This window comes from Artibeus jamaicensis, unplaced genomic scaffold (genome assembly GCF_021234435.1).
Source record: "Artibeus jamaicensis isolate MK-2021 breed Jamaican fruit bat unplaced genomic scaffold, CSHL_Jam_final scaffold_1019, whole genome shotgun sequence".
Taxonomy (NCBI): domain Eukaryota; kingdom Metazoa; phylum Chordata; class Mammalia; order Chiroptera; family Phyllostomidae; genus Artibeus; species Artibeus jamaicensis.
Genome location: NW_026522025.1, coordinates 5,500,204 through 5,517,175, shown reverse-complemented (window position 1 = coordinate 5,517,175; position 16,972 = coordinate 5,500,204). Strand labels below are relative to the sequence as shown.

The 16,972-nt window shown below is 40.9% G+C and overlaps 1 protein-coding gene across 1 annotated transcript in view; it reads right to left on the bottom strand.

The window, feature by feature from the left end:
* Positions 1 to 8,837: 8,837 nt before the first annotated feature.
* Positions 8,838 to 16,972, bottom strand: part of LOC128625883 (nascent polypeptide-associated complex subunit alpha, muscle-specific form-like) — an 86,453-nt gene continuing 78,318 nt past the window's right edge. Inside the window, exons 3-4 of the mRNA XM_053655641.1 lie at positions 9,106 to 9,173; positions 8,838 to 8,926 (exon numbers count right to left, since the gene is read on the bottom strand). The gene's annotated coding sequence lies outside the window, so the exon portion shown is untranslated. The remainder of the gene's footprint in view (positions 8,927 to 9,105; positions 9,174 to 16,972) is intronic.

The window sequence follows — 16,972 nt, the reverse complement described above, 5'->3', positions numbered from 1 at the left end:
ATCCAGCAACATTGTCCCAGCAACATTGTTTTTTTAAGATTTTATTTATTCATTTCTAGAGAGAGGTGAAGAGAAGGAGACTGAGAGGGAGAGGACTGCCAATGTGTGGTTGCCTCTCGTGCACCCTGTACCAGGGACGTGTACCAGGGACCTGGCCCGCAACCCAGGCATGTGCCCTGACTGGGAATCGAACTGGTGACCCCTTGGTTCGCAGCCCACACTCAATCCACTGAGCTATACCAGCCAGGACCCAGCAACATTCTTAAGAAGAAGTAACTGAAAAAGGAGGAAGAAAACCAAGAGAATGTTTCACAAACGCCAAGTTAGGAGGGGAGCTGGTGTCCACAGCATCAAACATTGCGGAGAGGCCGAGCAAACTGAGGATCAAAACATTGCCAGTGACTCAAGCAACATGGAGGTCTTTGTTAAGTTTAGTGAGAAACACTTGGCGTGACAGGAGTAGAAGCAAGGATGAAGTGAGCTGAGAGAGGAGAAAGTCACGGTGGAGAGGAAGAAGGCAATTCTTTGGGGAAGTTTCACTATGCAGGGAAAAGGGAAACATGGGTGGTGGGGGAGTAGGCTCAGGGAGAATTCTTTAGGATGGGTGGGCTTGAGCTTAATTACGTGCTGAAGAGAAGCATACGTAGGAAGAAAGAGGTCGACTGTCTTCTACAAAGTTGATCTGAAAATTATGAATGGATAAAGTAATATCACCCACCTCCCAGGAAATACTGTTGCTTTTATGTGGGTGTTTGGTGTTTTGTATGGGTGTTTGGTTAACTCAAGTAATAGATGATATGGGATTTCTTAGTGTCGTCGTAACACTGCCCCAGGCAAAGTTAACAGCTCTTATCTTCTGTCACCAGCACTTAATTTGTGTCTGTTGCAGTCCTCCCAATGTGGCAATGTGATTTACCATTTGTCTTTCCCACTCATTGTTTATTCCTAATTTTGTACTTTGTACATTGTATGTCCTGCATTTTACTCACCTTTATACCCCTCGGCCAAGGGTAGAGGCTAAGAGGACCATGCCGTTGTATAAGTCAGAATATGCTAGGACTGAGTGATGTGGTGGCCCTGCCTGACCCGCTGCATTCAATAAATGTGTATTGAGTGAATGAATGAGTAGATAACAGCAAGAACAAGATACAAATAGGGCCTCTGCATAAGAACGCTGGAGTTCAGAAGGCACTTTTCACCTTCCATGTAATCTCACCCACACAGATCAACTCTAACTTCATCCATACAGCTAGCCCTAATAGCAAGAAAATTCCAGTCTTTACTCTAAGCAGCATGACTTCTGATCAGCGCACAATGACCATAATATGTGTTTGTCAGGCTCGGCCAGGGGCGACCCAGGGAAAGGACGTTGAAAGGCTTGTCCTCAAGGATGGACAGCCTGGGAGCTAAGTCGGCTCTTCTTTGGCCGAGACAATTGCTCAGAGAACCCATGTCCCTTTACTTGAATTCCTTGCAACATGAAGCAATGTTTTGGCAGGCCCAGCCAGAAATTCTCCCAAACTTGATCCAATGTCTTCAAACCTGGACCCCCTGCTGCCCTGGGAGATGTTTCTATAGTGTGTCATCTGCTTTTCCTCTTCTGCTCCTCACAGAGCCAGGCCTGGGTGATTTCATTGCTCTTTATAAGGGGGGGGAAAGAAACCACACACACAAAATTTCTCATCCACTTTTTAAAGAGTAGAAGTATTTAAAATAATCACTGAAAAAATATTCTATTTTATTAGTTATTTGCCTTTGTGGATATAAGGTGGGGATCAGTATTTTATCAAAATATGAGATTATGAAAATACTGGGAGTATCAGTCTGAAATTTAAAAGATTACATTTTCTAAACTAAACTCTTGGAATTTTTACTTTACGCCGGAAACACCATTGTAATAGAACTTGTGAAATGTTGCTTGATTTTCAATAAAAAATTATTTCATGCAATGCATAAAATACAATTATTATCCTGTAACAGTATTTTACATGTTTAAATCCTAACCTAAACTGTGTTTGCACAAAAATTTTCTTGTAATCAATTCCAACATCTTGTTTAAAAAAATACCTTCCTCAATGGTGCTCTCCAGATGGAAACTGCCAAGTCAAATTTTTCTCTCACCTGGAATACTGCAGGTGCTTATATTAATTGGCAAGCTTCACTCATTTGGCCACCCCCCAGGTATGCCTGCCACTCTCCTGGGTGCTCTCTGTCCCAGGAGCTCACTGCTATGGGCCATATCCCTTGGGCTGGGTTCCTTGGCTTTGGCTGATGTGAAAAACTGGAGGGAGATTGAAAGCTCCTCATGGTGTTCTGGTAATGCCTGTGTCCCCTCCATGACCTCAGCTTCCCTCTAGGGGCCTCCCAGGGGCCCTGCAGGACGGCAGAGACTTCCCCTTGGGGTTAATCCTGGGAGGCCCCAACAGCCCTGGTGTTTTCCTCAACCTGCCCTTCCTCTGTACACGGTCCCTTTGTCCATCCTCTTCCTAATTCTACCCGAGCGCACTTCTGCTTCCTGTGGGACCCTGACAGACACTGTACCCCTGATAGAAAGGGGGACAGGGGATAAACAGTTTAAAAGTTATATGGCAGCATGAGTCCAACGGTAAAAAATACGTGAGAAAAGAATAAGCACCTGTCGACCAGGTGACTTCCCCCTTCGTCTTCCTACCTTACGGAAGTGGATTCCCAAAGTCTGCCTCAAAAATATTTTCTTGTGCATTATAGGGTGTTACTTCTGTTTTTCACCAATGTGGGTAAGTTTCTGACTAAAAGATGTTTTCAAATGTTTGCTGATTTAGTTTTAGTGTTTTTTTTCCTGCAACACCAAGCAACGTTGACTAACACAGAGCAGTCTGCCAATTTTCAATGAATTGGTTGCTATAAATAGGCATTAAGTAAAATTGTGAAGTCAGTAAAAATCTATGGTTGCCTTTTCTTTCCCTCCCTTCATGCTACTCTAGGGTTCTGGGCTCTTCCACAGGAGAGCAAGGAGAAAAACTAGCACACCAAGCTGTTGGTGACTTGTGACAGCTCTTCAGAATCCCAAAAATGATGCTAAAATAGTGCATTTTATTTATATAGAAACTTCTCAGTGTCTCTTTCTCCCTCAGCCTCTCTCTCCCTCATACACACCAAAGCCATTGACAAAGCAAGGAATACACATGGGCTTAACCTTGCCCAGAAGACACAGGCCATATCAGAGAGACTGAAAAAGAGCGTGTGTGTGTGTGTGTGTGTGTGTGTGTGTGTGTGTGTGTCCGGAAAAAATCCAGCCATTACTCATTACTAATATAATGAAAGTGGTTTGCATGACAGAGTGGACAGTAATGCACATTCATGAATCAAGATTTCACTGTACTGGTCAGTGGGGGTGGTAAACACCACTGAGTGAGCATCTGTGCTGTGCGGCTGTCAAATTCAAAATAAGTGAGTAGAGCAACAAATCTGCATCCACTCTTGTATTAAGCTTGAACATTCCTCCATGGAAACTATTCAGATGAATCAAAAGGTTGCATCTATGGGCCACTGGTGATTGGCAACTTCATCATGACACACCCACTCAGGCGTCATGTCTCAGGCAGAGGTTTTTGGTGAAACATCAGATCACCCAAGTGACTCAACCTCTGTGACTTCTGTTTTGTCTCAAAACTAAAATCACCCTTGAAAGGAAAGAGATTTCACACCATCACTGAGATTCAGGAAAATACAACAGGACAGTTGATGGCAACTGAGAGAACTGTGTGAGGTCCCGAGGTGCCTACTTTGAAGGGGAACTGAGGCATCATTGCCTCATGAACAATGTTTCTTGTATCTTCTTCAATAAATGTTTCTATTTTTCATAATACATGGCTGGACGCCTCCTAGACAGATGTATATACACACATACACATACATATATATGCATATGTAAAAAATATAGAGAGAGAGAAATAATAGGGAAGCATTCAAGAGAAAGTTGAATGTATGTATTCAGCAAGACTGGGTCAATATGATCATTTGGTTCAGAAGAGAGGCATCATTTCAGCTTAAAGTTTTTCTTTTTTAAGGTTGCTAGAGTTAGGACTGCTCTTTGCCCTTCATGCTTTTGTGTATCTCATATTCCACCTAGCCCATATTCCCTGCCTCCGATTCTGCTGACAATTTCTATTTTTTGTTTCTTATTCATAGTGATAGCCAGGCTGCTCCGGCCAGTGTATCTATCTCCCCCAAACTCATTTTCCATGAAAGGAAATGCTGGGGTGGTTTGTAACTCATAGATTTTCTTTTATCTTTTCAATTCCATTTCTGATCAACATGGCACCTTACAGTGGCTGACAAATAGGCATGTTAGGTGTGCTTTTATTATTTTCAAAACAAGAGAGTTGTGGTAAAGACAAAAACTCTATTAAAGATGATGGGTTGCTTAATACTATACTTGTGTTGAGTACTAAAGTGAGCTTAGTCATAGAGAAAGCAATCGCTCATACTTCTCCTGAATAATGAAAATAGCACCTAGGCAAACGAGCAGATGGAGGCGGACGAAGTTCACTTGAACAGCTTCCCAACGCCGTGGCCTGGCGTTTGACATTTCCTGCTGCTGCCTCCTCCCTGTGTCTCTAGACTGTCTACCCATGTTTTCTATCTCAGTCCTGCACCCTCAGGTCAGCGGTCCTACCTCTGTGCCTTCTTCCCAAACCCACTGTGAGAGAGGACTTGGGAATTCATTACATCCTTTATGTCCTCCCTCCTTAATTTACAAAATATTTAGCATGCCCCTAGGTTCTAGGTTCTGCACTACCAGGTACTGCTAATCCAGTGCAGAGCTGACTAGAACCCAATAGGTAAGGCTGCCTAAGTCCATAATGGGTGAGGATTCCACTGCCCAAACTATGCTTCCAAATTTGCCCCTATCGGTAATAAAGGTTATAGTTCCACTCTGTGTTCACTTCATTGCATTTGTTGAAATTGTTAGAAACTAAAGGGGGAAGAGAGGTGCTACTTACTGAGAGTGTGTGGAGGGGTGGGGTTTCCCTTGGAGTTGAGCACCAGACACTGTCTAAACCACAAGAGATAATGCTATGAATAAGACTGCACGGATGGAATGTGATGGACTTTACATTCTAATGAGGAAGAAGACAGCTGATGAGCAAAGATGAAAAGTAAATTCAGATGTTGGCTGGTGTTAGGAAGAAAATGGACCCCACAGAGAGTAACAGAGTCGAGGGAAATGAACACTGTAGATGGAGGGACAGGGAAGCTTCTTGGAGGAGTGGACGTTGAAGTGAGGCTGAATGCTGACAAGACATGAGGATGGACTTGTGAGCAGCTTTTCAGGAAGGAAGCAGCAAGCGTCACATCTCAGAGGTGAGAAAGAGCGCAGAGAGCACAATGATGAACAAGGGAAGATTTGTGTGGCTTCAGCTTAATTAATGAGATGAAGAGACAGATGAGGTCAGAGAGACAGGAAGGGAGCAAGTGACGTAAAGGTACTTGGATTGTCTTTTAATTGCAATAGGAAGTCTAATAATTTCAAGTAAGAGATCTGATTTATGCATTTCTAAATAATTATACATTCACGGGAAGTGGCACAAAAGTGTACAGACAGGTCTCACACCCTTCACTTGTCCCCACTCACTGTTAGCATCCTGCATTACTAACAGTACCATGTCAACACCATGCCACTGGCCTGGCTACGTTACCCAGAGCCCCTGCAGGGCTCACCAGTTACACATGTACTCATGTGTGTGTGTGTGTGTGTGCGTGCACGAGTGTGTGTCTATGGTCCTAGGCAATTTTATAACACATGTGGCTTTGCATACCCCCCACCACGGTGAAGAGGCAGACCTGTTCCATCACGTCACTGCTTTGCAGCCAGGCCTCCTCCCTCCTCCCAAGCCCCAACCCCTAGCAACCAGTAATGTTTTCCATCTCTGCAATTACATTTCAAGAATATTATATTATATAAGTGGAACAATATAGTATGTAATCATTTGAAATTGGTTATTTTTCCTCATTATAATTCCCTTGAATTCCCATGAAGCACCAACTTGGTGCTTGTGTCAACAGTTTATTCCTCCTTACAGGGAAGTAGTATTCTGTAGTATGCACCTACCTGTTTGTTATCACTCACTGAAGAAAATTTGGGTTGTTTCCAACTTTTGGGCTGTTTTGAATATATGCATATTACTGTGCAGGTTTTTACACAACCAGAAGTTTTCATTTCCCTGGAGTAAATGCTCAGGAGTGCAATTGCTGCACTGTATGGTAAGTGCATTTTTTAGTTTTAAAAGAAACCACTGTTTTCTAGAGTAGATATTGTACATTTACGGAAGCAATTATTAGTGAGCCATACTTTATTTATGTCCTATTCTTCAAGAGTCTACTCAAGTCCTAGCACCTCCTTAAAGCTTTTCCAACCATTCCAGTCACTGATAGTGTTCCTTCATCTCACCTCATACAGCTCTTATTGTGCATTCTACTCCTTTAATTTTATTCATTCATCATGAATTCAAGGAGCATTAGCAGAGTGCCTGCTATTTTCCAGGCACTGTGTAAACACAGGAATGCAGCTGTGAACAAAAGAAATGCAGTTGCCTTTCCTAATGGGACTTACAACCTAGCGGAGGGCACATTCTTAAACTAGGGTTCACACAAGAATATATATTTGTGTGTATGTAGTATATGTATTTGTGTATTTACACATAATATATAGTATATAGACAGAGAGAGAAAGGAGAGAGGAATCAAGATAAGTGCTATGAAGAGAATGCATGGAACATAAACTCCTTGAAAACAGAGACCGGATTTGATGTTGCCTGGTTAAACTCAGAATTTAACCCATAGCAGGTATGCAATGGATGTTAATTAATGATGGTAGTGGCAATGAAAGAGAACAGGATTGTCTGAGAATGACTCTTAAGTCCCAGAAGCCAAGCAAATTACACTTTCTTTGCATTTTTGCAAAAGGAAAGCAACCTATACAAGGCATTTTTATTATGTTGGTTTAAAACATATGAAACCGTCTCTTTGTGTGTGTTATCTCTGGAAGGGCTCTGAAAATTGTTTTGAAATGCTTACCTACTTGACTCAAATGTACATGCATTTCCAACCTCCCTCAATCTTCTCTGCATAGTGGTGTGCTGGTAAATATTTTACAACTGACTCTCTCCCTCTCTCAAAAAAAAATTGTAGCATTTGCCAATACTCTCACCATAGCAATTTGAAATTATCAACATGCTGTTACTCTGTGCTGTTACTAAGCACAGAGATGGGAAGAAATGCACAGTAGCACATTTTTAAAATACCATGGACAGATACAGTAGACATAAATAAACTCAAGAGAATAGTTAATAAAATATAGGAAAATATTAGGAAATAATGAGTTTTAAGTGTTTGTTACCTTTTAGAGTATAATTTATTTAAATATAAATTCATATAATTCAATTTTTAATAATGACTATATTTATCAGCTGGCTCACAATATTCCTAAAAATTTAACAACTGGCTCTCAGGAGATGGTAGAAGCCCACTCAAGCACCCCACTGACTAGGTAGCTTATCAGTCCCATCTATGTTCCAGATGGGGTCCAACTGTGTTAAGTTGGGTCTTTAGTTAGATAAAGGAGAGAAAGCAAAATTGAATCTTGCTAACTGACACCAAACCCCTTCACCCAGCTCTGCAGAACAGCCGAGGGTCATACTGAAAGCATCAGTGTGGCAATCCTTTAAGATAGCTGAGCAAAGACCCCTTCTTGCCCACTCATTCCATGGGGTGTCTGCCTCTGCCGCAAAGGCTGGAGGAACTAAGCACTCATTTCTCAACTTCGCGTGAGGGCAAGTGCCCAGTGAGACGTGAGAACTGCTGAGGACAGATAGCGGCCTGGAAAACCTGCTTGCTTTCCTGATGAAAGGACTAGATGGGTCTCTTACCCTTCCTTCCTGTCTCAGATATGAACATGCTGTCTGGAGCTGCAGCAGCCCTTTTGGGGCAACACGCATTAGGAAAAGGACAAGAGACTTGAAGAGCTATTGGCCGTGGGTCCCCCAGGCTCCCAGACGAAAACCAAACCAGCAGATCCTGTTAGACTTAATGTTCTGTGAGGGAAAAGGCTCTTTCCTTAAGCTCTTATGTGTAATGCTCTTTCATTTACAGCCAAAATCAGTCCTATCCCATACACAAAGGAATCTCGTCTGTTCTGGCTTCCCTTACCCGAACAGCGGAAAGGGAACAAGAGGAAAGGCACCTGATTTGCCACGCATGGTGCTGGGTGCTTTCCACATTTCACTATCCTTAAGTTTTACAACAACACTCTGAGAGACAACATTTATAAAAATGTATAATTTAACACGGTTAGTCATACTTTAGGTTTTACAGGAAGATTTGACAGAGCTGCACCTATGTGGACCTTGAAAATTTAATTTCAGTGAAAATTTGCAAAGATTTGAACACTTGTCCTCCTTTAGTAAATGAAAAATATATCACACAGACATTTCTTCTGGGTAAATTAGACACCAACTGTCTACTAACTACACCTACCAGATATGGCCTAGCAACCACACCTCCCTCCTGCCAAGGGAATAAGGACACTTCGTCTGATTGACAAACACCAGGAATACTCCCTTTTATGGCTTAGGTTTGCTTAGGTTTCAAAGAGACTAAGAAAAGATTTATCTCCCTCGGGGCTGGGTGTCGGCATTCACTATGGAGGAGAAGGAAATGGTGATTTCTGTGGAGCATGCTGACCTTCTCTTAGGCAAGCCAGAAGCCTGTGTTTCCCGGGGATCTAGAACTCTCCCAGTAAGAATTCAGAGGGAAATGGAGGAACGAACTGCACTTCCAGGGCTCAATCAGCCAGTCAACCAGGAGTCAGAATTCTCTGGGCCTTCACTGTGTATGGAGATGGAGGTTTCTCTGGGGTGAATCAGGATGACTGGTAAGCTGCAGACTGTGCCAAGGGAGAAAAGCAAGGGCAGGATGTCAGAAACCACATGAGAAATGACATAAACAGCCAAGGGTATACTCTATCTTGAGCAGTGGAAGTCCCACTGTTCAGTCATTCTTCAGTCATTCCGAGGAGGGAGATGTTACTGAGTGTCTACTATGAGCTAGGTCCCAGGAACGTACCAGTGATTGAGTAAGCAGTCAATGAATTATTAAGCAGACACAGGTTCTATTCTCACGGAGTTTACAGCCTAGGGGACAAAAAAAGGCAGTTAAAACAAGTTATAATGAAGTGAGATGAGTCTTACAATACATAAATGCTATCGTTTGTATTCATTGTCTTCCCCATTTACTGTGTTACTATGCGGTGACCCAGAATGAAGAAAGAGCACTGGACAAAAGAACCAATGGAGTACCGGTTAGTTCAGTTACAGACATTCCTCAAGTTGTATGTCCTTGGGCAAATCTCTTCACCCTCTCCATGTTTCCTTTTTGTCAAACCAGATGGCTATAACTCCACTATTTACACCAAAAACTGTAGTGTTACCGTCTCAGAGCAGCTCCCACCTCGGCTTGTGATTGCCCCACTTTAATGAGTACCACTTAGTTCTTTATTTGTATGTTCCAAGGAACACACTATCTTCCCAGCCTTTTTTCTGTCTCCATGGCTCTGACTTGGGTTTCCAGAGCCTTCCTTACTAATATTGAGAGACCCAAACCTGAGGTTGATCAGTTTGCTGCTGGCAATACCAATATTTCACAGCAAGGCTAGATCTTTTGAACTGGATCTTCTAGATAAGTACATTTTCAAATCAGTAATTTAAAAATAAGATTTTATTTATTTATTTTTAGCGAAAAGGAAAGAGAGGGAGAAAGGGATAAAAACAGCAATATGGGAGAGAAACATCAATCGGTTGCCTCTCAAACACACCTTTACTGGGGACCGAACCTACAACCCAGACAATGTGCCCTGACCAGGCATTGAACTGGTGACCTTTCATTTTGTAGGATGACACCCAACCCACTGAGCCACACCAGTAAGGGCTCAAAGCAGTCATTGTTAACTCAAATTATTAAGCACCTCGGAAAACCATGAACACCTTTTACAAGCACACAAAGAGAAATGCATGCAAAATTTAGCATGTGTCTGTGTGTGTGTATCTGGGGGATAAAGAATTCACAGGGTTCATAGGTCTTCGAAGGTGCCCATAATCCCCCCAAAATTAGGAGCCTCAGTCTGAAGATTATAGTATGATCATGATGTCATCTTTCCATTCTTTGAAAGCCCACTGCACGTGTACCTTTCACCATGCTTACTAAAGGGATGCACATCTTTCCAACCAGACTGCTTCTTCCTTAAGAGTGTAGATAGTACCTTATTGAAACAATATGATGTAGAAGAAGAACGACGTGTAGTTTGGGGTCAAACAGACCTGGGTTCAAATCCCAGTTCTACCATTTACTGGCTATGTGAGCTGAGACAAGTTCACTTCCAGACTGCTTTGTTTTGCCTGAGTCACTTTCTGATCTTATTCTGAAAACATGCCTTCCTTGTCCATGGTAGAGAGCATGAGACTCAGTCTAAACTAATCACAGTACCATTTTCATAGCCAAGGAGATAGACAGCAGAAGAGCCCACAAACTCTGCTGGCCAGTAGATTTCCTCTCCAGCATCTTGCCATGTTGTGTTGGCAGAGAGGAAAAACCCCTTCCTTTCTGGCTGTAGAGTGGTCAGGGAGTGAACCTAAGCTGTGCGGTCATGTCTCCATTCTTGTGAGGACATCTGTCTGTGAAATGAAGGACTAGATTTGGCAAACAGAGAGAAGCAGAGATAGAAGAAAGAGAACCTTTCTGGTCTCAATGTTCCAACCTTCCCAGTTATATGAACACCCCTTTCCACTTAAGCAAGTGTGAATTCAATCTGTCACATGAAACCAGAGTCTTGAGCTCATCTGTAAGTAAAGACAGTGATACTTGTTCCTAAGGTTTTGTGGAGGTAAAACAGCATGTACCAAAGAACCTGGCAGAGAGCTTTCTCCCTGCTTATGACTGCCCCGTTTCAGCACGTACCTTTAATTTGTTCTTCAATGTGTTCCGAGGAACACTAATTATATAGGCTGTTACTAAGTTTTCTTTGAGTTGAAAAAAATGATGAAATAATGCTTGGTTAGAAAAATGCTTGGTTAAAACATGCTTGGTTTCGAGAAATGCTTGGTTAAAAAAATTCTCTCCCAGGGAACTTTCATTCTGCAGCCTCCTAATTTGCCTCATACATTCCCAACTGGCCCAAGTAATATAACCCTATGCTGAAGAGCACATCTGGACACATTTGAGGAACTGCTCTCTGCGTGGCTAGTTCAGTGACTGTGCTATTGCAGACACCACCTCAGTGCGAGTGTGACCGTCATGGCCCAGTTCTCAAGCCAAATTCCAGCAGATCTGCACCCCAGTTCTGACAGTTACTAGCTGCGGGGCTCAGAAAATCACTTAAGTTTTCTGAGTCTCAGCTTCTTCATCTGTAAGTTGATGATGTTAGATTCTATGACCTTTAAAACCCCACCCAACTGTACAAGTCTGTGTTTATGGGATCATAAAAGGCTCCGGGAAGATTGAATGTAGAGTGTATGGACAATCTGGGCCTATATAGACCAGCAAAGGCCCGGGCTGTTGAGTGGGGAAGAGTCGGGGGACCTGGGGCACTGCAAGGAAGGCTCACAACAGTCACCAGAACCAGCCCCACTTTCTAAAGGTTTTAGCCCAACATTCTAGCATAAGCAATCTCTGCATTACCTCAATTTTTTTTCAGTTGAGGTTTCTAATGCTACTAGATTCTATGACTTCGTACATTTTAGGTTTAGATGAAACAAAACTAAAGCCTCATAAAACAAAAGGTTATTGTAACTGAATACCTGTGCCACAGAACGTTAAAAACCAAGAAAACGTAACAGAGATAGATGGAGACCGAAGGTCATGCAATCCAGACTCCGACTCCTAACAACTCTGGGTTCTTTACTTTCTTACTCAGTTCCGATTTAAGCAGGACAGTGGAAACCAAACCCTCTCCTCTTGTTATCCTCAATTAACCAGCCAGAAAGCTTCTTAGGGGTGCTTAGCAAGTATAAATAAAAGGACAAAGGAGAAGATTCTTTGAAAACTGCAAAGCACTCTACAAATATATTCTATTATTATTCACAACATTTAGAGTGCAATTTTGGCTTTACCACAGACATGACTTCAGGCAAGTAATTCATCAGCTCCTCCCTTCATATAAAACAAATACAGTAGTGGATGGGAAAGATTAACTAGAAAATGATGGTGAGCACCTTTGAAAATTGAGGGTCACTGCAGTACTTACTAATTAATAGTCGTCATACCATCGCGAAGTTGTAAATAGCTCTGAACCCAGAGCGCCCTGCTCCTTTTACACTTGTTGCCATTTTGATTGAGTCCATTAGCTCTACTAGCCTATAATTAGCACAACACCCTGGAAAATTAATCCCGCCTGGTGAGTCAACCTCAGGGAAGTGAACAAGACTTCTAAATAATGTTGAAATTAAGCTGAAGCCTGAGAGCCAGGTCCGCCTGGTGTCAGAGGGAACAAAAAGCCACAAATCCTGATTTTTCAGCCAGAGGGGAGTCCAGTTTTCTACTTTCAACAACTGAGTTTCAACATTGCTGTCAAGATAAACATTCTTTATTATAGTCTTCAATTAATCAGAGGTTTACAAGCTGTTACATTATGAGTATGTATTCCTTATAAAATGTGGCTTGGGAGAAACTAAGCCTGCTAATATGATTAAAATAAATTGCCCAAATCTCTATCTCCTGGCAGAGATCCTGCAGTCGGACTGAGCACGAGGGTTCTGGGTATCCAGGCTGGCAGAGGAAGCCTTTTGTTAGAAACTGAGATTGCCAATCTGAAATACCAGGGATGAACATATCCGACACACAAGAAGGGGAATGGCATGTTAGAACAGTCAAGAGGACACAGGCAGATAAAAGCAGTGTGGAAAGTTTCAATGTGGAACCAGCTAGCTCCCCAGGAAAAGGGGATGAAAAGGCGGTGCAGTGTGGTGAAAACGGGAGTGTGCCCTTGGGGCCACTTCTCCCAGAAGGAGCTTGGCTTTCCTCGGCTGGCATGTAATGTCATGTGTAGGTGAGTGTCATGAGTTAAAGGCCAGGTCGTCCGAGAAATAAATGGGGCCTTTCATCTAGTTCTTTTTGTAAACTCTTTTCACTTTCCAAATTAAATAGCCCCAGCATCCTTTCCTTGTAAATAAATGCTTAACACCTTTAGCTGTTTGTATTTCCAACTGCATGCATGGGATGTGATTAGGGAAGTCTGCAGACAAACATTTCTAGTTAAATATCGACTCATCTAAAGCCAAAGTCATCATCTTCCTTTCTAGTCACAGCCTGACTTCAGATCATCCAGCCTCAAAAAAAAACAGGAGTCTTTCCTTGTCCTTGATCACCAAATCCAACTGTTAAAACCTGAATATCTGTCTTACTTCTGCATACTTTCCACTCTCACCGCATAGTTGCTTATTTGATCTCTATGCTCAATACACTAATGCCAGTTTAATCTTAAAGCATATCTTCAATCATGCATTCCCTGACTCAAAATCTTTAGTGGCTACCCACTGCCTAACAAATTAAAGAAACCTCCAGTTTGGCAGCCGAAACTTCGGCCTTCCCTCCAACGTCCCTCTCTATGTGACAATCTGATAATACCCATTTCTTTATGCTGTGGCCTGCTGCAGCCAGTGGAAGCAGCCTGCATGCCCAAGGGATACAACTTTGCCCATTAGGCATAGGGGCTCAGGAAAACCATTGCTGCTGCTAGAAAAATATCCAAAATACCCGGATTGTCATCAGTCAGCTGCATCATTTTCTTACGTGAAGGACTCCCCATTTGGCAATGTATTCTCTTAGTGAAAGGGGTGGGAGGAAACTTGGACTTAAAAATGATCTTTTCCTCTTCTTTCTTCTAGCTTTCTCCTTTTTTTACACTGACTTTTTTTTTGCAGTAAATATTTAGAAGCTAGATTCCTATACTGGTAATTGCTTTCTTTCTCCAATACTACCACTGTGTTTTTAAACAAAATATTAGCAAACTGAAGCCAGTAACATGTATAAAGTATTAGGTACCATAACCAAGTGTAATTTATCCCAGAATGCAAGTTGATTTAACATCTGAAAAATCAACTGAAGCACTAGACCATATCAATACAATAAAAAATATAAACCACATGATCATCTCAATAAATGGGAGAAAAATCATTTGACAAAATCCAATACCCTTTCATGATAAAACCCTCAACAAACTAGAAACAAAAGGGAACTACCTCAATGTAATAAAAGCCCACATGAAAACCCACAGTCAACATCACACTTAATGGTAAAAGGTTGGAAGGTTTCCTCCTCCTAAGTTCAGGGTCAAGACAAAGAGGGCTGCTATTGCATCTCTATTCAACACTGTACTAGAGGTTTTCCACTGAAAATATATTAGATTTAATAAACAAGTTTAGCAGGTTATAGATTTAATAAACAAGTTTATCAGGTTACATTAATCTTATACAACATTAATGTATAAAGTTCAATTGTATTGAAATAAAATTCATTTGCAAGCAAACAATTCAAATATGAAATTAAGAAAATTCCATTTACAGTAGCATCAAAAAAGTAAAATACTTTGAAATAAATTTAGCAAAATAAACATAAGACTTGTACTCTTAAAAGTACAAAACACTGCTGAAACAAGTTTAAAAAGATCTAAATGAGTGGAAAGACATCCTGTGTTTATGGATTGAAAAACAAATGGTTAAGATGGTAACACTCCCCAAATTTGTCTATAGATGTAATATTATCCCTATCAGACTCACTGATGACTTTCTTATAGAAATGGACAAGCTGATTCTAAAATTCATATATAATTGCAAGGGGTATAGAATGACAAAAACAATCTTGAAAACGAAGAACAAAGTTAGAGGACTAACACTTGATTTTAAAACTTACTACAAAGGAACAGTAATCCAAACAGTGCGGTATAGGCATAGAGATAAACATATAGGACACTGGAATAGAATTGAAATTCCAAAAGTAAACCCATGTGTTTATGTCTGATTTGATTGTTTGACAATGGGTACAAGACCATTCAATAGAGGAAGAGATAGTCTTTTCAAAAAATAGTTTTGGGACAACTGGATAGCCAAATGCAAAAGAATGAAATTACCTCACGCCATACACAAAAATTAACTAAAAATGGACCAAAAACTTAAATGTAAGAACTAGAACAATAAAACTCTTAGCATAAAACATAGGTGGAAAACTTCATGACATTGGATTTGGCAATGATTTCTTTGATATACCACCAAAAGCACTAACAACAAAAGGAGAAAAAAGATAAATTAGATTTCATCAAAATTAAAAACTTTTGTGCTTCAAAGGACACTATCAAGAAGTGAAAATACAACCCAAAGAACGGAAGAAAATATTTCAAAATCATACCAAGGTATGAGTCATAGGTAAAGGACTTGGACCTAGAATACAAAAGAACTCTTAAACTTAACAATAAAAACCTAACGTAATTCAAAAACAGGCAAAAGACTTGAACAGACAGTCCTCCAAAGAAGGTATCCAAATTGACAGATAAGCACATGAATAGATGTTCAACATCATTAGCAGGGGAATGAAAATCAAAACCACAAAATACCACTTCACACCCACTGGCTTGGCTATAAACATCAGCTTAGAAGCATCGGAGAAGACATGGAGAAATCAGAACACTCATACACTGCTGATGGGAATGTAAAATGGTTAGGGCACTTTGAAAACAATTTGGCAGTTTCTCAAAAAATTCAACGTGGAGTTGACATTATACCCAATGACTCTACTCTTAGGCATACACCCAAGAGAAACAAAAACATATGTCCACACCAAAATTTTCACATAAATTGTCGTAGCAGCATTATTCACAATATCCAAATGGTAGCAACAACTCACATGTCCATTATTAATGGGTAAACAAAATGTGGTATGTCCACATAACAAAATATTATTCAGCCATAAGATGGAATGAAGTATTGATACATTTTACACAACATGGATAAAGCTTGAAAACAGTATGCTAAGTAAAAAAAAGCCAGAAAAAAAAGGCCAAAAATCTTCCTATAAGATTCCACTTATGGGAAGTTTCTAGAATAGGAAAACTACAGAGACAGAAAGTAGATTAGTGGTAATTTTCTCAGCACTGTGGGGAATGAGAAGAAAGAAGAGGGGTAGTTGAAAGGTATGGGCATTCTTTCTTAGGTGATAAAAATATTCTGAAAACTACTGTGGTGATAGTTGCACATATCTGTGAATAAACTGAAAGCCACTGTACACCTTAAATGGGTGAACAGTATGGAATGTGAATTACATCTCAATAAACATGGTACCCTCCACTTCCCTTCCAAAGAAAATCAATGCCCAAATAGACTATTTAAAGTATGGCGGTTGATACCAGTTGTCTGGTGGTTTTAAAAAAATATTTTCTAATATATACAATCGGTATGAATTTGCATCCATCAAAATCTGGTACATTAAATATCATTTTACTTTAATTTTTGAAATAAATTAAATCTCACCTCAACTCTCATTTGCCAAAGTATTGAGATGTTATATTATAATGTTTATGTGTGCAACTATCACCACGGTCAATTTTAGAACATTTCTTGTTATAACCACAGTTCCCTCCACAGCAGCAGTAGGATTTGTACAGGTTGCAGGGGTCTTCTGCAATCTAGAGCACCAGGAAGGGCCCTCTGGTCTTTGGCCTATACTGTTCATTGAACAGTATGAAAGCATCACAGTCTCAGCCTGCACAGGCTAAGGTCCTTTGAGTGAAGGTCATTTTGCTTCTTCCCTGTCCTGCTAGAGATTGGGGATTTTGTGAAAACTGGATATCCAGGGTTCCAGGCAGTCATTTCTCTTTAAGCTCTTTCTCCTTCCTGAGGCACTTCAGGCAGCAGAGCAATCACAGAATCTGCAAAATACTAACCTCTTCCCT